We start from the raw sequence: 23,361 nt of genomic DNA on the forward strand, positions 1-23,361 counted from the left end.
AGTAATCTATCAAGCCCATGTCTAAATTTTTGATTTTATTGATGATTTTGAGTTATTCCATTGATGAAATTATGAGTTTTATGAAGTTTGATGATAGTATATGGAAGTTTGAAGTTGGGTTAACATGTTTTGTCTTTGAATTTTTGACGAATTTGAGTAATTTGGGCTAAATTGTGAAAATGTGAAATTGAGGGACTAAAATGTAAAATAAATGAAATGTGTGGGCTTATATGAGCTAGGGTAAAATTTGGCTAGGAAATTGTATAAGGAAATTTTGTGTATTTTGTGATTTTATGAATTAGGGACTAAAGTGTTAAAATGTGAAAATATGAAAGCTAATTTGTAAAATGCCCTAAATATGTGTATATGGATTGAATTGAGTGATTTTTTGAATAAAAGGGTTATTTTTGAATACATATAGATCAAGAAAAGAGGAATTCGGATCTAGATCAAGGGAAATCGAAGGTTATCGAGTAAACGATCCGAATCGTCAATTACGAGTACGAGGTAAGTTTGTACGTGATAAATGATGTTACAAGTATGTTTCAATGCTTTGATAATGCATAAATTGTATATATTTGACTATGGTTTGAGCACGATGATAAATCGACTATGTTCGGAACTAAGTGTACGAATTGGAATATCTTCGGCTATATGAGGCACTAAGTGTGCGATACCGAGATAGCTTCGATTTATTTGAGATGGCACTAAGTGTGCGGGATTGTTACAGCTTCGGCTAATCAATAAAGCACTAAGTGTGCGAATTCTTAAAGCATGGAAAGACTTTCTAATGGATTAATGTATTTGAATGAGAGGTGAGAATGAAATGAATAAATACGGGAAAGTTCAGGTATGTTCGATACTTATATGGTAGATGATACTATGTGTATAAAGTTTGAAGAATTCATATGAGCGTATTAACTGTGATGGATTAGAATTGATGGATGAATTGTGAACTCTTAAGTGTTCGTTAATTGATATTTCATGTTATATAAATTGTATTTGGTACGAACTTACTAAGCTTTAAAGCTTACTGTGTGAAATGTTCTCTATTTTACAGTGCTATAAAGCTAGCTCGAATCCGGAAATCATCAGCAACTCATTCATGCTATCGGACATCTATTTTGGTACCATTTTGAGAGTTGTACATATGTCTATGGCATGTATAGGCTAGAGTTATTTTGATAGGTTTTGTGATATGCATATCTAGCCATGAGATTTGGCTTGTAAATATTGGTATGTATGGCCTTTTAAGTTGGCCTAAATGATGTGTTTGATAAGTAAGTTATATGATGTATATAATGCTTATGTGATGGTTTGAATATGGAATGTTGAATTGGTAAGTTTTGTGGTATTAAATATGTGATAAAATGATGAGTTTATGTATTTGGAATTTATGTAAGTTGTAATGATTTTGGTGCATTGATTTGGTATGTTTTAGTTGTGGAATTGAGCAATGAAATTGGTTGACTATGAAATGGCATGAAATGTCTGTGATTTGGTATGTTTTGGGCTACCTATAAGTGTATGGAAATGGTTCTAAATTGGTTGTTATGAGTTCATGGTAGGGTGGCAAATTGGCTTTTCAAATGGCCTATTTTTGTCCACACGGGCAAAGACATGGGCTTGTGTCTCAGCCATGTGCGACACACGGTCTTGTTACACGGTCGTGTGTCCCTTGGGGTACCTTGCGATTTTAAGTCAGTATACCCTACAGTTTTGACACACCCGGGCATGTCTACAAGTCGTGTGTGGCACACAGGATAGCACATGGGCGTGTGGTCAGCCATGTGACCCAAGTCAGTAACCTCCTTAATTTTTACACGGCCTGGTACACGGGCCTGTCTGGTGGCTGTGTGGATAAGTCAGTATGTATGCTCTGTTTTTCCACGGCCTAGACACACGGGTGGGTCTAATTCCATGTGAGACACACGGCTTGCTCACACAGGCATGTGACCTTTATAACTTTGAAAAATTTTGTATGAGCTCGGTTTAGTCCTGACCCCTTTCTAAAGCATGTTTAGGGTCTCATTGACCTATATAAGGGACTCTATAATGATGCTTGACTTTGATGCTATGTTTTTGACGAAATGAATGTGAATTGTTTTGATCTGTCCAGTAATGCCACTTAACCTTAGTCTAGAGACGGATACGAGTTAGGGGGTTACATTTTGTTGGTATCAAAGCTACGATTTAGTTGGTTCTAGGACTAACGTAGCGTATGTAAGTCTAGCTATACATGCCATATTTATGAACTGCGATAGTGTGATGAATCCTGACAATGAAAATATGTTTTTATATAGTAAATGGATCTCAAACGAGCGATAGCTGATGATGTTGAAAGCAATGCGCTCACTTCTGCTCAAGGGGTAGAGCCGGCCGAATCTAAGCCGATATCTAGTAGTCAGAAAGGATAAGCTAAGTAAGCATTCTTCCAAATGATGACCGAGTGGTTCACGGAATTCGTACGAACGAATCCATTTGCTCAACAACCTATACCCTCACATGTTCCTCAACAAGTCTCGGTTGTGCCATAAGTAATAGATCCGATTCGATTGAGTAAGCCACTTATTGATAAGATTCGTAAACGCGGGGCTAAAGAGTTTCAGGCTAAGGTTGATGATGATGATGAGAAAGTTGAGTTCTGGCTCGATAACACTATTAGAGTATTCGATGAATTGTCTTGTACTCTAGAAGAATGTATTAAATGCATAGTATCGTTGCTTAGAGATAATGCATTTCACTGGTGGAAAACATTGACATCAGTGGTTCCTAAAGAACGAGTTACCTAGGAATTCTTTCAGACCGAGTTCCGAAAAAAGTATATAAGCCAAAGATTCCTTGATCAGAAAAATAAAGAGTTTCTAGAATTGAAACAAGGTCGTATGACAGTTACTAAGTACGAAACAGAATTATTACGTTTAAGTAAATATGCCCAGGAATATATGTCTACTAAAGAGATCATGTGTAAAAGATTTGTTGATGGATTGAACGAAGACATAAAACTGTTAGTCGGGATACTTGAACCTAAAGAGTTCGTAGTATTGGTTGAAAGGGCTTGTAAAGCCGAGGATTTCAGTAAAAAAAAAAAAAGAGAAAAGCTAATTTAGAGGCTAAAGATTCGAGAAAGAGGTCAATGAATAAATCTTACCATTCCTTGTCAAAGAAGTCTAAAGATTTTATTGATCGATAGCTTCAGCGGGATATCAGAATAGAGATCGTGGAAAGCAATATACCAACCCTAAAGCTCAAACTACCTTAGTATCTAGTGCTGGTAACGCAAAGGATGTAAAGCCTGAGTGTAAACAATGTGGAAGATGGCATTTTGGAGATTGCTGGGGGAAAAGTAATAACAGATCTTGTTACAATTGTGGTTCACGAGATCACTTTATAAAAGATTGCCCAGAGTTAGCTGAAAAAGATAATGCTCAGAACATGAGGCTGAGTAACACTGCAACTAGAGGTAGGCCACCGAGAAACATGGGAAATGTGAGTGGTGGTAGAGGTGTGACACGAGACACTGTAGCGAGATCTTATGCTAGAGCACCTGCACGAGCCTACCCTATTCGGGCACGAGAAGAAGCGTCATCTCTAGATGTTATTATCGGTAATTTTACTCTCTATGATACTAAAGTTATTGCATTAATAGATCTAGGGTCTACTCATTCGTATATATGTGTGAATTTAGCATTCAGTAAGACTTTGCCTGTAGAGTCTACTGAATTTTTAATTAGAGTATTAAACCCCTTAGGCAAGTGTGTATTGGTTGATAAAGTGTGTAAGAATTGTCCATTGATAATTCAGGGTAATTGCTTTCCGTCCAATTTGATGTTGTTACCATTCAACAAGTTTGACATAATTTTGGGTATGGATTGGCTAACGTTGCATGATGCTGTTGTAAATTGCAAACTAAAGATGATTGATTTGAGATGTTAGAGTAATGAGATTATTCAAATTGAATCAGATGAATTGAACAGATTACCAGCAGTGATTTCAATGATGTTAGCTCAGAAATATGTGAGAAAGGGTTGCGAAGCTTATTTAGCTTATGTGCTTGACACGAAAGTGACTGAAAAGAAGATTGAATCAGTGCCAGTTGTTTGTGAATATCTAAATGTGTTTCCTAATGAGTTACTGGGTTTACCTCCAATCTGAGAAGTTGAGTTTGGTATTGAATTAATACCAGGAACTACTCCGATATCGATAGCTCCATACAGAATGGCACTGACTAAATTAAAAGAGTTGAAAGCTCAATTGCAAGAATTGACAGATAGAGGCTTTGTACGACCGAGTTTTCTCTCTAGGGTGCACCGATTTTGTTTGTGAAAAAGAAAGATGGAACTATGAGAATGTGCATCAATTATCGATAGCTTAATAAAGTGACGATCAAGAACAAATATCCTTTACCGCGGATAGATGATTTGTTTGATCAGTTGAAAGGGGTTACAGTGTTTTCAAAGATAGATTTGAGATTGGGTTACTATTAGTTGCAAGTGAAAGATTCGGATGTGCCAAAAAATACTTTCCAAACGAGGTATGGACATTACGATTTTTTAGTTATGCCTTTTGGATTAACGAATGCACTTGCTGTTTTTATGGATTTAATGAATAGAATTTTTAGACCGTAGTTGCATCGATTTGTTGTCGTATTCATTGATGACATTTTGATTTATTCGCATGATGAAATTGAGCATGCTGAACATTTAAGAATAGTGTTACAGATTTTGCGAGAAAAGTTGTTATATGCGAAGTTTAGCAAATGTGAATTTTGGTGACGAGAAGTTAGTTTTCTAGGGCATGTTGTGTCGGCATCTAGTATCCGAGTTGATCTAAGCAAGATTTCAACAATTTTGGATTGGAAGCCTCCGAGATATGTTTCCGAAGTCCGTAGTTTTTTGGGACTTGCTTGTTATTATCGACAGTTCGTAAAAGGCTTTTCAATGATTATGACTCCGTTGATGAAATTGCTTCAGAAAGATATGAAATTTAAATGGTTCGAAAAGTGTCAGAAAATATTTGATCAGTTGAAAGCTTTATTAACCAAAGCTCTAGCGTTAGTTCAGCCAAAATCGGGTAAAGAATTTGTAATATTTAGTGATACATCTTTGAACAGTTTGGGATGTGTTTTGATGCAGAAAGGCAAAGTCATAGCTTATGCCTCGAGACAATTAAAGCCACATGAAAAGAATTATCCGACGCACGACCTTGAATTAGCTATGACTGTGTTCGCTTTGAAAATTTGGCGTCACTATTTATTCCATGAGAAATGTCACATTTATTCCAATCACAAAAGCTTAAAATATTTGATGACTCCGAAAGATTTGAATCTACGACAGCGAAGATGGTTAGAGTTGTTAAAAGACTATGAGCTTGTAATTGACTACCATCCGGGAAAGACCAATGTTGTTGCTGATGCTCTAAGTCAAAAATCATTGTTTGCATTGCGTGTGATGAATACTCAGTTAACTTTTTCTGATGATGGTTTGGTTTTAGTTGAGTTGAAAGCAAGACCGTTATTAATTCAGCAAATTTACGAAGTTCAAAAGGTTGATAATGAATTGTTAGCAAAACAAGCTCAATGTGATTTGAATATTGATTTAGAATTTTGAGTTGGTGCTGAAGGATGTTTGAGATTCAGAGGCCGAATATGTGTTCTAAGAAATTCAGAGTTGATTCAAATGATTTTAAATGAAGCTCATAGTAGTCAGTTATCTGTTCATCCGGGTAGTACTAAAATGTATAATGATCTGAAATAGCTTTATTGGTGGCATGGTATGAAACGAGATATTTCGGACTTTGTTTCGAAATGTTTGATTTGTCAACAAGTTAAAGCTGAACATCAGGTTCTGTCTGGATTACTAAAACCGATTATGATCCCGGAGTGGAAATGGGACAGAATCACGATGGATGTTGTATTAGGTTTACCTTTGTCACCGAGTAAGAAAGATGCAATCTAGGTTGTTGTTGATAGATTGACTAAATCGGCTCATTTTATCCCGGTTCGTACAGATTATTCACTTGATAACCTTCCTGAGTTGTACATTTTTTAGATTGCGAGATTGCACGGAGTACCTATTTCTATTGTTTCGGATAGAGATCTGAGATTCACATCACTATTTTGGAAGAAACTGCAAGATGCATTAGGTAAAAAACTATACTTTAGCACTGCTTTTCACCCACAAACGGATGGTCAATCCTAGCGGATTATTTAGATACTCGAGAATATGTTCAAATGTTGCATTCTTGAGTTTGAAGGTACGTGGGAATAATATTTGCCATTGATTGAATTCGCGTATAATAATAGTTTCCAATCGAGCATTAAAATGGCACCGTACGGAGCCTTATATGGTCGCAAATGTCGTACACCATTGTATTGGACTAAGCTCAGTGAGAATAAGATTCACGGGGTTGACTTGATAAAAGAAACTGAACAGAAAGTAAAAGTGATCCAAGATAGTTTGAAAACAGCTTCTGATCGTTAGAAATCTCACGCAGCTTTGAAACAAAAAGATATCGAATTTGAGATCGGTGACAAAGTGTTTTTGAAAGTATCTCCGTGGAAGAAAGTACTCTGATTTGGCAAAAAGGAAAATTGAGTCTGAAGTTCATCGGGCCGTATGAGATTATCGAACGTATCGGGCCGGTTGCTTATCAATTGTTGTTGCCACCTGAGTTAGAAAAGATTCATAATGTATTTCACGTATCGTTGCTTTGATGATACAGATTTGATCCCTCACATGTGATTTCTCCGTCTGAGATTGAGATTTAGTCTAATATAACCTACGATGAAGAACTGATTCGTATCTTGGCATGCGAGCTTAAAGAACTGCGAAATAAGAAATTTTTTTTAGTAAAAGTGATGTGGCATCGACACGGAATTGAAGAGACTACGTGGGAGCCCAAAGATGTTATGAGACAACAACATCCAAAACTGTTCAATGGTAAGATTTTCCAGGACGAAAATCCCTAACGGGGGAGAGTTGTAATAGCCCAATTTAGACCCTAGTCGGAACAGTAGTTTCAGGACCACAAATCTGAGTTGGAAAATTATTTTAATATTCTTTTTTGTGTTTAAAGTATGTGAATATGCATGTGTAAAAATTTCGTGAATTAATTTTATCGTTTAATAGTTTAATTTGATAAAAGGATCTAATCGCAGAAAATGCAAAAGAAATGTGCTATTTGCTAAAGTACCAAATTGCTATGTCTTTATATATATAGAGTCCTTATGATGCAATTATACCATTGAATTAATGCATAGACATATTTGGTCATGAGATAGTGGAATATTAATGAAAATAATAAGGTTAAATATGTAAATGGATTATTAATGTTTGATTAATAAAACAAAAGCATGAAAATAAAGTTATTATTCTTCATTTAGCCGAAATTGAAGAAGGAAAATAGGGTTTTAAAGTCTTCAAACATTCGGCACTTGCAAGAATCAATTATGTATGTGTTTTTTATCGGTTTTTTTTATAATTTCTATGTTTTTGTGATCGTTGCTTAGTAATCTATCAAGCCCATGTCTAAATTTCTGATTTTTTTTGATGATTTTGAGTTATGCCATTGATGAAATTATGAGTTTTATGAAGTTTGATGGTAGTATATGAAAGTTTGAAGTTGGGTTAACATGTTTTGTCTTTGAATTTTTTATGAATTTGAGTAATTTGAGCTAAATTGTGAAAATGTGAAATTGAGGGACTAAAATGTGAAATAAATGAAATGTGTGGGCTTATATGAGCTAGGGTAAAATTCGGCTAGGAAATTGTATAAGGAAATTTTATGTATTTTGTGATTTTATAATTAGGGACTAAAGTGTTAAAATGTGAAAATGTGAGGGTTAATTTATAAAATGCCCTAAATATGTGTATATGGATTGAATTGAATGATTTTTTTGAATAAAAGGGTTAATTTTGAATACATATAGATCAAGAAAAGAAGAATTCGGATCTAGATCGAGAGAAATCGAAGGTTATCGAGTAAACGATCTGAATCGTCAATTACGAGTACAAGGTAAGTTTGTACGTGATAAATGATGTTACAAGTATGTTTTAATGCTTTGATAATGCATAAATTGTATATATTTAACTATGGTTTGAGCATGATGACAAATCGACTATGTTCGACACTAAGTGTCCGAATTGGAATAGCTTCGGCTATATAAGGCATTAAGTGTGCGATACCGAGATAGCTTCGGTTTATTTGAGATGGCACTAAGTGTGTGGGATTGTTACAGCTTCGGCTCATCAATAAAGCACTAAGTGTGCGAATTCTTAAAGCATGGAAAGACTTTTGAATGGATTAATGTATTTCAATGAGAGGTGAGAATGAAATGAATAAATACGGGAAAGTTCAGGTATGTTTGATATCTATGTGGTAGATGATACTATGTATATGAAGTTTGATGAATTCGTATGAACATATTAAATGTGATGTACTAGAATTGATGGATGAATTGTGAACTACTAAGTGTTCGTTAATTGATATTTCGTGTTATATAAACTGTTGATTATATTTGGCATGAACTTACTAAGCTTTAAAGCTTACTGTGTGAAATGTTCTCTGTTTTGCAGTGTTATAAAGCTAGCTCGAATCTGGGAATCATCAGCGACTCATTCATACTATCGAACATCTATTTTGGTGCCATTTTGAGAGTTGTACATATGGTATATGGCATGTATAGGCTAGAGTTATTTTGATAGGTTTTGTGATATGAATATCTAGCCATGAGATTTGGCTTGTAAATATTGGTATGTATGGCCTTTTAAGTTGGCCTAAATGATGTGTTTGATAAGCAAGTTATATGATGTATATAATGCTTATGTGATGGTTTGAATATGTAATGTTGAATTGGTAAGTTTTGTGGTATGAAATATGTGATAAAATGATGAGTTTATGTATTTGGAACTTATGTAAGTTGTAATGATTTTGGTATATTGATTTGCTATGTTTTAGTTGTGGAATTGAGTACTGAAATTTGTTGACTATGAAATGGCATGAAATGTGTGTGATTTGGTATGTTTTCGGATGCCTATAAGTTTATAGAAATGATTTCAAATTGGTTGTTATGAGTTCATGATTGTAGGGTGGCAAATTGGCTTTTCAAATGGCCTATTTTTGTCCACACGGGTAGAGACACGGGCGTGTGTCACAGCATTGTGCGACACACGGTCATGTTACACGGCCATGTGCCCCCTGGGGTACCTTGCGATTTAAGTCAGTATACTCTACAGTTTTAACACGGCCTAGACATACGGGCGTGTCTATCGGTCGTGTGTGGCACACAGGCTGGCACATGGGCGTGTGGCCGGCCGTGTAACCCAAGTTAGTAACCTCCCTAATTTTTACAAGGCCTGGCACACTGGCTTATCTTGTGGCCGTGTGGACAAGTCAGTATGGATGCTCTATTTTTCCACGGCTTAGACATGCGGGCATGTCTAATGCCGTGTGAGACACACGGCCTGCTCACACGGGCATGTGACCTTTATAACTTTGAAAAATATTTAAGTTTCAAAAAATTTTGTAGGAGCTCGGTTTAGTCCCGATCCCTTTCTAAAGCATGTTTAGGGTCTAGTTGACCTATGTAAGGGACTCTATAATGATGTTTGACTTTGATGCTATGTTGTTGATGAAATGAATGAGAATTGTTCTGATTTGTCCAGAAATGCTTCTTAACCTTAGTCCAGCGACGGATACGAGTTAGGAGTGTTACAGCTTTGTTTAGGGGAGATACAAGGAGCTGCCTTTTGCATCGGTTTGAACATAACTGGGAGGTTGCTGCATATACACCTCTACAGTTAAATCACCATTTAGGAAGGCATTATTAACATCAACTTGTCGTAGTGGCCACTGTTTAGTGACAACAATGGAGAGAATGGTGCGAATTGTAGTCAGTTTGACGATGAGACTTAGTGTCTCTCAAAAATCTCACTCGGGAACTTGAGAACACCCTTTACCAACCAATCTTCCTTTTTGATGAGCCACTGTACCATCAAGATTTCATTTGATTTTAAATAGACACTTGTGACCAATTACCTTTCAACCCGGAGATAAGGGAACTAAAGTCCACGTGGGGTTGCAAATCAAGGCATCATATTCCTCCTCAGCTGCCATCTTCTTTTCTGCACTAGCAAAGGCTTCTTCAGTAGTACACGGCTCTCATTCAAAAAGCTCAACTGTCAGCACTTTTGGTTTAAAAATTTCAACCTTCGACCAAGTGACCATAGAGTGAGTATTACAAGTTGTGGTGGAAGATCAACCGGAGCAAGAGAAACAGGAATACCCTGTGTGGGACAAGAAGTGTCAAACCCATCATCCAGGTCAACAGTATCATTATTATCTGAAAAGGGGAGTCTAAAGTAGATTTGGGAAGATAAGTTGGCGAATGAACCAATTGAGCATCATTCGTGGGCATCGTGCATGGCGGAGTGGAGTCATGAGAGTAAGAAATATAGTGACTCGGTCGGATGCCGGAGATACAGACGGTGCATTAGAAGGAAATAAAAAATGGTCCTCATTAAACACCACATGTCGAGAAATAAAAACTCGGCCATCCAGAGAAGACATTGATAGCCTTTGTGTTAGGAACTATACCCAAGGAAAGTGCACGGTTGAGCTCGGAACTCCAACTTGTGTTGATTAAATGGTTGGAGATACGAATAGCAACAACATCTAAAAACATGAAGGTGATCATATTCCGACAAAGTACCATAGAGCACCAAATACAAAGACTGATTTTGAAGAACCGGAGTGGGCATCTGATTGATCAAGTGAACCTTATATGAAAAGGCATAAGTCCAATACTTCATTAGTAAATGGGCTTGAGCAAGTAAGGTAACCCAAGTTCAACTATATGACAATGCTTTCTTTCAATGATCCCATTTTGCTTGGATGTATGAGGAGAGGTGGTGTGATGGAGAATGCCATGTTGAGCCAATAAGGAGGCAAATTAGTCAAATTTATCACCCTAATCACTCTAAAATTGCTTTACATCTTTGCCAAACTGAACTTTCACCAATTTCTGAAAATGAACAAAACAATTAATAGCTTGAGACTTCTTTTGGATAAGAAATGAACAAGTAAACCAGCTATAAACATCAACAAAGGAAACATAATACCAACTGGTCCCACAATTAACAGAAGTAGGTCCTTATAGGTCAAAAACAACTAAATCAAATGGATGATGATACACTGTGGTAGAAGTAAAAAATGCTAACTTGTGCGACTTCCCTTGTTGACAAGCAGAACATACATGCTGTAATTTATTAATATCAACAGCAACATTACTCAACGATGGATGACCAAGTCGACAATGCCACAACTCAAACAAATTACATTTTTAAGGAAATGATGAGCTGGTGCCCAACTTTGTATTGTGAAGAGACGTGTCATGGGCTCGAATGGATCCCACTTTGTCAAAAGATGACACCGGCTAAAACTGATATAGTCCTTCATGTGTGTGGCCTTGAAGCAAAATCTTGTTGGTTTGTATATCCTTTACAAGATAATGGAATAGATGAAACCAAAAAAAAAAAAAAAATTATCCCGAGCAAACTGAGAAATCGAGAGCAATTTTTTTTTGGATCGTAAGAACATGTAACACATTTGTTAAATGCAATAACTTTCGAGAAGTAAAAAAAACACTATCACCCAAATTCACAATAGAAGCACACGTACCATCACCCATTAGTACAAGAATTTTACCTGAAAATTCACTCAAATTATTCAGCATAAAAGCTTCTTGACAAATGTGGTTGGTGGCATTAGAGTCGAGGTACCAAACAGATAGCTTATTAGAAACAGGGGACAAAGGCATAGTCTATATGGACAAAGCATGGATAGGCCGAGCATGTTGCAACAACAAAGGCCTAGCAACCCCATTGGCAGAATAGGCCTAAGCGACCCAATAGCTCCACTGGACGGAACAGGCCTAGGTGATCCAATAGCACCATTCAACAGACCTGGCCCAACAGAGGAACGTACATACGATCTAGTATGAACATTAGGTGAAAAAAGCCCAACTGCTACAAGTTTCATAAGCCAAGTAGTAGAAGAAAACCCAATTGATTGAGGCCCAAATTTGAATGCAGTAAGCTACCCAAACCCGTAGGCCAAATGAAGAACTTGGGCCACTAATCCAGACGGAGGAATCGGGCCATGAGAATAAGGGAAAATATAAAAGTTATTGGAAACCCTATTCGAAGACACCCCAACTCACCCGCACAGCCATCGAATAGTCATTATACCCCCGAGAGGAGCCAGACGCCGGAAATCCACTAAAGTTCCTATGAAGCGATAGAAACACCGTTGAACGACATTGCTAAGATGACCACAAGCTGACACTAAGGACGACCTTGAGAACTCTGGCCACGACTTCTAAAATGACTACGAGCATCTCGTTGGACCGAAATCTTCGCGCGGAAATCCGGCATGGAAGCGGAAGACGACGGATTAGGTGAAACCGAATGGTGCAACAGTCATAAATCTGTCATAACTCTCCTCTGTTGGTTTTCACATTCAAGAAGGCTGTCCACCAGCCTATCCATCTTCAATGGTTTCGGAGCAAAAGATGCAACAGTGAGGATGGCCTCAAACTCGGCCAAAAGCCCGGCTAGGACAATATCAACCTGCTCTGTGTCTGATAAAGGATGGCCTGAGGCAGCCAATAAGTCACAGAGATTTTTTATTTTGGCCAAGTACTCCTTAACCGAGAGATGATTCTTTTTCAAAGAATGCAAGTCATGCTACAAACGGGAGATCTTGGCATTAAAGGCTGCGGCAAACAGGTGAGTCACTTCACTCCAACCTTCTTACGCAGTGGTAGCACCTGTAAAATACGACAGAATATCTCCACTGATCGTGGATAAGAGCCAGGATTCAAGAAGTTTATCTTGCTGATGAAAAAAATAAAATTCGGATTAGAGGCCAACTTCCTTGCGGAATCTGGAACAAATTGAGATGGGGTCGAAATAGTTCCATCTACATAATTAGTAAGTCCGTAGGCATCGACTATCAATTTGATATGATGGTGCCATTGCACAAACGTGTCTTCCCTAAGTTCTACTTTGTCATGCTTAGGAGACGACTGAACAACATGAAACTGTCTTTCATCATCTGGACAACATGGAGATGTGGAGTTGTGGACTAGAGCAGAAGACTTTGGTGATAGGGCTTCATTGGTAGAGACATCAGGTGTAGGAGCAGCCATGGAGCATAGCGAACGGCAGCCCAGATAGCAACGACTAATACCATGAAAGAATTTACAAAAGGCAAGAACTATACCTACATTTACTCATGAATGAAATGAATATGTTTCTAGCTTGAATTTCATTGGATAGAAGAAGGGTATATATACACCTTAGCATGAGAGAAGCTAAAGCTTACAACCGATTAACTGATTCTTGAAATGTAAAACTGAATCTAGTTACAACAGTTCTAATGTTACTATTATATCCATTTATATTTAGTTGGCATTTTACATGATTCTATGAGATTAAGCATGCGATTAATTAATATGAAATATTATTGATGAGAAAAAAACTAGCATATGGATTAATATGATTTATTTTCTAGTTTTTTTATATATAATTTCTTTGCTAGGATTATCCTTCCATATTTAGTGTAATATGTGATCAATTCAAAATATAAATAGTTTTATATTTTCATATTATCTAAGCTTTAAAAGATAACTAAGGTGACATTTTTTATGAAAATGATTATCTCAAGCTTACAACACCTTGACCAAATCTCTCTCATATATATAAGTTGCATTTTCCTTATTTAAGAAGGCAGGCTATCAAGAATATTTAAGATTTGATTTTATGGAGAAATATCTTCAAGTTTATCATCCATATTTTAAGTGATTGGTTTATCATTTTGAAGATTGTAATTGATTCTATAGAGATTATTAAATCTACCATTTAAAGGACTAGAGATATATTATCACAATTAGATGTGGGCTGAATTTTTTAAGATTTATCTCAATTCATTTTATTCTTATCTTAAAGGTAATAACTGATTTGGTGAGATCTACATAGATTAGGATGGATTAAAGTTTACATAGTAAGACTAAACTAACTATTTACATGAAAACCTTATTTCACTGTGGAAGAATATGTAAGTGCAATAAGTTCTAACAATCAGTTGCAACTTCTGAGTTTTTGAGATTTGTATATTTTAATTGACATCTTTTGACTATATTTTTTTTGACTATTTTTGTCCAACTATTTAAAGGGCTTCATGTTGAATTTTCATGGTTATTTGTAGGGAAGAAGTCATTCAAGCGACGAAAACTCGAATCAAAGATGTTTATTTGAACAAAATATCTCCCTTTTTTTTTTCATTCCTTAAGAAGATTGATTAGACCAAATTTGTAAGACAAATTCCTATCACATTAGCTTGATATTAAGGTATTTGCTTATGGTTTTGATATAAGTTTTTTAGAGTACAAACTTGTTCGTTAAAGGAATTTACTTGAGTGCAAATTATGTTGTAAATAAATTGTTCTATCAATTTGTAACTAAGCTTTTAGTGTGGAAAGATTAGAGGGAAAGTTTAATATTTATAATTGTATAAGAGTGAGATTGCAGTGAGGGTGAATAAGGTTGAGCTTAAACTATCTCTTGTACTGTTGAATTATAGTGGATTACTCTCTAGGCAATACCCCACATTTGTAGGATTGGATTTGAGCTACATAACCAATTGACTAAACCTAGTGTTACATTTCTACTTTTTAGTTGTCCTTCTATAACACCCAAAAAATTTGAGTGATTTGCTAAGGTGGTTAAGGGCTTTGAGTTTGTGCTTGGGGTTATGGCTCGAGTCCTTGTGACAGCATTTTTTTTTTTTGCTACATTCTTTATGGGACCGATCAACTAATAGTAGTTGGGTTAAATTGAAATTTAATATAGCTGTTAGATAAGAATTAGATTATTTGAGATGATTGGCTTGTTAGGTTAGTTTTTATTTTATTTTATCTTTTTATCTTTTATTTTAAAATTTAGAAAAAAAATATTTTCATGATTCCCTTCCCATTACTCACGTTCTCAATTTTTTCCCACTTTCCCATCCGTTTGCTTCACGTATGTTCCAGTGGAGAAATTGCAAAAAAAAAAAATTGTTCTTTCTTTCTCTTTTTTCCTACTCCAAAACTCATTTACGTTCTTGTTTACATTTCATAGGGTTCAACAATTTTGGTGATTGATTTGTTTGCTACTCCATTTCGTGTAAATAATGTTTCTTTTATTATTTAGTATTTCTTTCTTCTTTCATTATGGGGGTGATCGTTTCCATATCTTTTGCTTAAGATGGGGTGTGTGTGTGATGCATTATTTCGTATTAGTCATTTGGGGTCTTCGAGGAGACATTCACGGGACGATGGATCCTCCAACAAATTAAGTTCTGTGGTGTTCGGCTGCTTCGTTGCTAGTAAGTCATTTAACGTTGTGTTGGGAACTTCAATTGGCATAGTGTGGCCATTTTGTTGTCGGTTCCGCGATTAGATTTGGTTAAGGAATGTGTTAATTGATTTGTGTTTTCTGTCAATTTGGTATTGGATTGCTCGGTTCTTGGAATTACATCAGAAACAATTAAGGTGTGTAACAAAAACCCGAGACAATAGCGAACGACGAAAGTCGAAAAAAGGGACTTCTGACATTACAAGGCCATGTGGTAGGTCGTGTGTGACACACAATCGTGTGCTGGACCGTGTGAGACACACGGTTTGAGCTAATTGGGTTGTGTGGGCCACACAGGCGTGTGGGCCCAAAATTCTAAATTTTTTCATAAAGCCTGTATATTGTAATGAAGTTATAAAAATGTGATTTCTGACAAAGTGTTAAGCATAAAGCTCGATATAAGTACGATTAAAGTATGTATATTTATCATGTAGCATAAAAAGTATAGTTTCCAAACCGTTATGAGTATTTTGTAATATGATATGATTGATCTATGTATGCTATATGAGCATGTATGATATGCATATTTTGCACATTAGTAATTTTGTATGTGCATTGGGGTGGGATTTATGTATTGGAGGAAGTGTGGGCAGTTTAATTATCTTTCGTAATTGGTGGCATAACCACATTTATTTTTGTACATGGCGATAATGGGGCTATTGATCTGGCAGCTAAGCTGTATATATTCTGAAAATTGTCATATCGATACTAAGTGTTGTGTTTGGGTGGATGGGTGTTCATATCCTATATGGTGTGTTGCGTGGTTAGAGATGGTGTGTAGCGAATGAGGGTAGGATTATATTTTTTCGCTTGACATGTTCTGATATTTTATCTGTTAAGAAAAGTGTTTGTCTAAGATCCGAAATATTGTCTATTGATTATACTATATGCTACACATTGAGTTTCGAAACTTACTTTTTGTTTGTCTGTTACTTTCAGGTAACTCTCAGATTTAGACAGATCGGTGCCACGGGAGCTCGATTAAGTATTTTTTTTAAAATATGTACAATGGTTTAGTTTATAGTATTTTAATTTTGATAGACTGTTTGAGATGTTTTTTGGATTGTTTAAATATCTGGAGTTTATTTTCTAATTTTAACTGTTTTATCGTTTTTGGTAGGCTTAAAATTTGATCTACAAAATATTTGATTTCACCATAACAAACCATTTTTTCAAAACTAGACTCAAATAAGATTTTTTTGCTGTAAACTCAATTTCTTATGAAATATATAAATATGTATATGAATAATATTTTTGTCAAAATGGTTAAGGAAGATATGCCTGAAAACAAATTGTATTTTTACGTAATAAGAGCTAACGATGTTTTCTCATAATAAACGAATTAAGGGTTCTCGAATGAACATGCAATAACATCTCTAGATTTGGTCATAAATTCTAGGTCGGGTTTGGGGTGTTACATTTGGTGGTATCAAAGTCAGGTTTCAAAACTCGGGATGTGAATTTTGGGTTCAAAATTTTTTTAAAATTGTATGTAAAATAAAATTTCTTTCTATTTAAAAATTTGAAAAGTAAGTTTACAGAATACCGAGTCTCCGGCGTTGATCTTATATGTATTTCTAACTTAGTTAAACTTTTAGTTTAGAAAAAAAACTCTGTTATGATTAAAACTACTCTGCAATAGTTAAAGACTGTAACTTCATAGATTTTTCTGATAACTTTTGAGTGTAAAATATATGTTAATAAACATTTGAATTAATACATAAAACTTTATAATATAGATAACATACAGTGACTACATGTGGAACTTGTGGAAAAGGTATTGGTGGGCATGGCAGGTGCTGAGGGAGGCTCGAGCTAAGCCGTCCTTGATGAACAGTATGCCCAATCTAGATACAAGTGAAACATCGGGTACACCTACTGCTAAGAATGGGTCCCAAAGTTAAATGTCTGGGACGATGCATTGTTTCTAGCCATGTTAAGAATTTTCGAGAGGGTCACTAGGACCCATACCAGATTTTGGAGCCGAGGATCGGTAATTGAATGACTTCTGTCCAATGGAGCTGAGCTATTTAAGGGTGTCACTAGAGACGCGAGTTTGTGGGCCTTACTCAGGGGGATAGGATTGTGGTTGGATATGTGGATGAATTTTTAAGGCTAAGCAGATGTGCTTGCTTGTGTCGAATGACTACGACAAGAGCATTCGATTTAAGGAAGATATGAGGTATGGCCTTAAAATTTTGATAGCCCCTCTGAGAATTTTTGTCGTCTTGGCGAACAAGGCAAAGATTGCTGAGGAAGTTAAGTGTACTGAGCGTGAAAAGAAGGACAGTGAAAGAAGTAAGACTAAAAGGGATTCAGAGCACTCTAGTTCTGTTTAGCGTATTAAGAAATGAACCAGATTTGATGGGCCTTCGAGAGTTGAGGCACCTATTGCTTCTACTGTGGGTTAGACATGTGAAAACTGTGGTAGGTGCCTTCCGAACGAATGTTGGAAGAGGTTGAGAGCTTGTTTACGATGTGGGTCAATGGAGCATCGGATCAATGATTGTCCACTCTGATTTGATCAAGTGTAAGCCCCATCTCCGGGTTTAGTTTAGCCTTAATGAGTAGTTCAGTAGTCACCTAGGGGTTGTTATCAAGCTAGAGGTGGTAATAGATTAGGTAGGGGTCAAAGCGCATCAGGCAGAGGTGCTAATCAGACTAAGGCTAGGTAGCCTGCTTTGGTATATGCGGCTAGGCACCGCAAGGACAAAGACATCGCAGACCTTATTGCTGGTACGTTCTTTATTAATTATGTACCATACTTTACACTGATAGATATAGGCTCAACACATTTCTATATAACTAGCTCTATTTCTGTGAACTTGGGTATTCCTGTTGAGAGCACTTTTGGTGAGGTTTCTATGATTAGTCCATTGGGTCAGTCAGTGTAGGTTGATAAGGTTTATAAGAGAGTACCGTTGGAGATACAAGGTGTTTTGTTTCTGGCTAATCTGATAGAGTTACCATTCGAAAATTTAATCTAATACTGGGAATGAATTGACTCTTAGAGCATCGAGTCAACTTCGACTGGGCGACTAAGAGGGTAACTCTAAAGTTTGAAGATGATTTGGAGGTTATTTTGTTCGGCGAGTGTCAAGATTATCTCTCCAATGTGATCTCAGCTCTTATGGTAGAAAAGTTAGTTCGTAAAGGGTTTGAGAAATTTCTGGCCTTTGTGTATAATTTGACTTCTGTGCGTTCATCTGTTAGGGATATTTGGACCGTTAGAGAGTTTTCAGATGTATTTTTGGAAGAATTATCGGGGTTAACTCCAGATAAAGAGGTCGAGTTTGGTATCAAGATTTTACCAAGTACAACTCTGGTGTTCATCACTCCTATCGCATGGCATTGAATGAGCTTATGGAATTAAAAGCTTAGCTTTAGGAACTTCTCAATCGAGGGTTCATTCAGCCTAGTATCTTCGTAAGAGCACCAGTTCTGTTCGTAAAGAAAAAGGATGGTACAAGGAGGATGTGTCTGGATTACCCTGAGTTGAATAAATTCAAGATAAAGAATAAGTACCCACTTCGGTTTGACGAATTTTCTGATTGCATTCATGGATCTTATGAATTGGGTGTTCTAGCCGTATTTGGATCAGTTTATCATGGTCTTCATCAACGATATTCTGGTATACTCTAAGACTAAGGATGATTATGATGAGCATCTTAGAGTAGTTCTGCAGATATTCCGTGAGAAAAGGCTCTACACTAAGTCGAGCAAATGTATGTCTTGGTTAAGGGAAGTCACTTTTCTGGGTCATGTAGTGTCTACAAAGGGGATTCGGGTTGATCTTAAAAATATTGAGGTTGTGCTTGAGTGGAAACAACCTAGGAATGTGTTTGAGATCCACAGCTTCCTCGGCTTAGCGGGTTATTATTAGAGATATGTTGTGGGGTTCTCGCTCATCGTAACTCTTCTAACTAGGTTATTGAATAAGAAGGCACTACTTGTCTAGACTGATGAGCAGCAATCAAGTTTTCAGAAGCTCAAATCTATTTTAACTTAAGCACCCGTTCTGATGCAGCCTGAGTCTAGTAAGAAATTCGTAGTCTATAGTGATTTTTCTCATGTTGGATTGGGTTGTGTTTTGATGCAAGATGGTAAGGTGGTGGCTTACGCATCCCAACAACTTAAGTCAAATGAAGACAAGTATCCCATGCATGATCTAGAGTTGGCTGTTGTTGTCTTCGCCTTAAAAATCTAAAGGCATTATCTATATGGTTAAAGGTGTATCATTTACATTGATCACAAGAGCCTCAAGTATCTCTTTACTCAGAAGGAGTTGAACCTTAGGCAATGTAGGTGGATTGAGTTGCTTAAGGATTATGACAACACGATTGAGTATCATCCCGATAAGGCCAATGTTGTGACTGATGCTCTTAGTCGTAGAGCGGTGACTGATTTAAGGGTGATGTTTGCTCACCTAAGTCTGTTATATGATGGTAGTCTGTAAGCCGAGTTGCTACTTAAGTCGACTTGAATTGATTAGATTCGGGTTAAGCAATTGGGGGATGACTTTTTGATTTCACGATTCAGTTAGATTGAAGAAGGTAGTACTTATTTTGGGCTGAACAGTGATGGGTTCTGTCTTTCCAAGGTTGGGTTGTATTCCTAACGGCTCTGATTTGAAACAATCTATTCTGCGGGAAGTGTATAATAGCCCTTATGATATGCATCTCGGTGGAATGAGATGTAGCGAGATCTCCGACAGTTATATTGGTGGCGTGGGTTGAAGCAGGAGGTAATAGATTTTGTCTCTCGTTGTCTGATGTACCAGCAAGTTAAGGCTAAGTACTAATTGCCTTCAAGTTTGCTCCAACCTGTTAAGATTCCCCTTTGGAAATGAGAACGAGTGACTATGGACTTCGTTAGTGGGTTGCCCTTAACACCCACTAAGAAGGATTCTGTTTTGGTTATCGTGGACCATTTGACCAAGTACGCTCATTTCTTTTCGATCATGACTGATTATTCTTTGCAAAAGTTGGCCAAGTTGTATGTTTTCGAGATTGTTAGACTTCATGGGGATCCGGTCTCGATTATTTTTTATAGGGATCTTTTCTTCACTTCTCGATTCTGGAAAAAACTTTATGAGGCTTTAGGTACTCGTTTGGGCTTCACTACTGCGTTCCATCCTCAAACAGATAAAAAATCTAATAGAGTGACTTGGATACTGGAGGATATGTTACGGAGTTGTATGATCAACTTTCGAGGTAATTGGGAGGAGTTTCTGCAATAGCTGAGTTCGCGTATAATAATAGTTTTTAGTCCAGTATTCAAATGACACCTTACGAGGCTCTATATGGTCGTACGTTTCGTAACCCTTTATGTTGGATTGAGTTGGGTGAGTTACGGGGTTTGAGTCCTGAGTTGGTTTTAGAGATTGAGAACAAGGTTAGATTAATTTAGGATCGTCTGAAAACAACTTCTGATAGACAGACAGAAGTCTTATTCGAATCTAAAGAGTAGAGATATTTAGTATTCTATGGGTGACCAAGTCTTCTTTAAGGTATCTCCATGGAAAAAGGCTATTCAGTTTGGATATAAGGGCAAGTTGAGCCCTAGGTTTATTGGGTCGTATCGAATTTTGGAACGTGTTGGACCGGTCGCCTATCAGTTAGAGCTACCTCCAGAGTTAGACCATATTCATGATGTGTTCCACATCTCTATGTTAAGGCAGTATCGGTCTAACCTATCTGACACTGTGATTGTTGAGGAGATTGAGGTCAGACCAGATTTGACCTTCGAGGAGGAGCTAGTTCAAATTTTGGATCGAGATGTTAAGGTCTTGAGGAGGAAGACTATTCCTTTGGTTAAGGTTCTCTGGCGGAATCATAGCACTAAGGAAGCTACTTGGGAACCTGAGTACTAGATTCGACAACAGTATCCACATCTGTTTGAGTCAAGTAAATTTCGAGGTTGAAATTACTTTTAGGGGGAAGAATTGTAACGCCCCCAAAAGTTGAATTTTGATTTGTTAATTTTGTCAGAAGTTAAGTGATCTACTAAAGTGGTTAAATGTTTTGGGTTTTCGATAAGGGTTATGTGTTCGAGTCCCTGCGAGAGTATGTTTTTTTTGCTAAATTCTTTATGTGACCGATTGCTAAATTCTTTATGTGACCAATTAGCTAGTAGTAGTTGGGTTAAATTGAATTTTAATATAGCTGTTAGATAAGGATTAGAATATTTGAGTTGATTGGGTTGTTGAGGTAGTTTTATTTTATTTTGTTTTATCTTTTTATATTTTATTTTAGAAGTTAGAAAAAATATTTCCATGATTCTTTCCTATTACTCACATTCTCAATTTTTTTCCCATTTTTCGATCCGTTTGTTCATGTCTATTCCAGTGGAGAAATTGCAAAAAAAAAAAAGTTCTTTCTTTCTCCTTTTTCCTACTTCGAAACTCTTTTACTTTTTTGTTTATGGCTCATTGGGCTCTTCAATTTTGGTGATTGATTTGTTTACTACTTTGTTCCGTGTAAGTTATATTTCTTCTATTATTTAGTATTTCCTTCTTCTTTTGTTATGGGGGTGTTTGTTTCCTATCTTTTGTTCAAGATGGGGTGTGTGTAATACATTATTTCATATTAATCATTTGAGGCCTTTTAGGTGACATTCACGAGACGATTGATCCTCTGGCAAATTAAATTCTGTGGTGTCCGGTTGTTACGTTGGGTGTAAGTCATTTAATGTTGTGTTGGGAACTTTAATTGGCATAGTGTGGCCATTTTGTTGTCGATTACCCGATTAGATTTTCTTAAGGAACGTGTTAATTGATTTTTGTTTTCTGTCAATAAGGTATTGGATTGTTCGATTCTTTGAATTACATCAGAATCAGTCAAGGTGTGTAAACAAAAACCTGAGGAAACAACAAATGGTGAAAGCCAAAAAAAAGGAATATCGGCGCTATGTGGTCGTGTGTGACACACAGTTGTGTGCTAGACCATGTGAGACACACGTTTTAGGCTAATTGGGCTGTGTGAGCCCAAAATTCTGAATTTTTCCATAGGGCCTTTATTCATAATTAAGATATAAAAACGTGATTTCTGAAAAATTGTTAGGCATAAAACTTGATATAAGTATGATTAAAGTATGTATATTTATCATTTAGCATAAAAAGTCTAGTTTGCAAAACATTATGAGTATTTTGTAATATGATATGACTTATCTGTATACATTATATGAGCATGTATGATATGCATATTTTGGACATTTGTAATTCTGTATGTGCATTGGGATAGGATTTATGTATTGGAAGAAGTGTGAGTAGTTTAATTATCTGCCGTAACTAGTTGCACAACCACATTTATTTTTGTACATGGCGATAATTCGCCTATTGATCTGGCAACTAAGATGTATATATTCTGAAAAGTGTCATATCTACACTAAGTGGTGTGTACAGTTGGATGGGTGTTTCATACCCTATATAGTGTGTTGGGATGGTCGGAGATGGTGTGTAGCGAATGGGGTAGGATTATATTTCTACATCTGAAATTTTCTGATATTGTATCTGTTAAGAAAAGTGTTTGTCTAAGATCCGAAATATTGTCTGTTGATTATATTATATGCTACACACTGAGTTTTGAAACTAATTCTCTATTTGCCTATTACATTCAGGTAACCCTCACAGTTGGGATAGATCGGTGTGACGAGAACTCCATTAAGTACTATTGTTAAAATATGCAAATGGTTTGGTCTATAGTATTTTGATTTTGATGGATTATTTGAGACATTTTTGGGACTGTTTAAAATTTTGGAGTTTATTTTCTAATTTTAACTGTTTTACTATTTTGATGGGCTTAAAATTTGATCTGTGACATGTTTGATTTCACAATAACAAACCGTGGGGCGTTTTACCCGAATATGCCATTTAAATAATATAATTACCGAAATGGGCCATTTT

Source organism: Gossypium arboreum, chromosome 5 (genome assembly GCF_025698485.1).
Source record: "Gossypium arboreum isolate Shixiya-1 chromosome 5, ASM2569848v2, whole genome shotgun sequence".
Lineage (NCBI taxonomy): Eukaryota > Viridiplantae > Streptophyta > Magnoliopsida > Malvales > Malvaceae > Gossypium > Gossypium arboreum.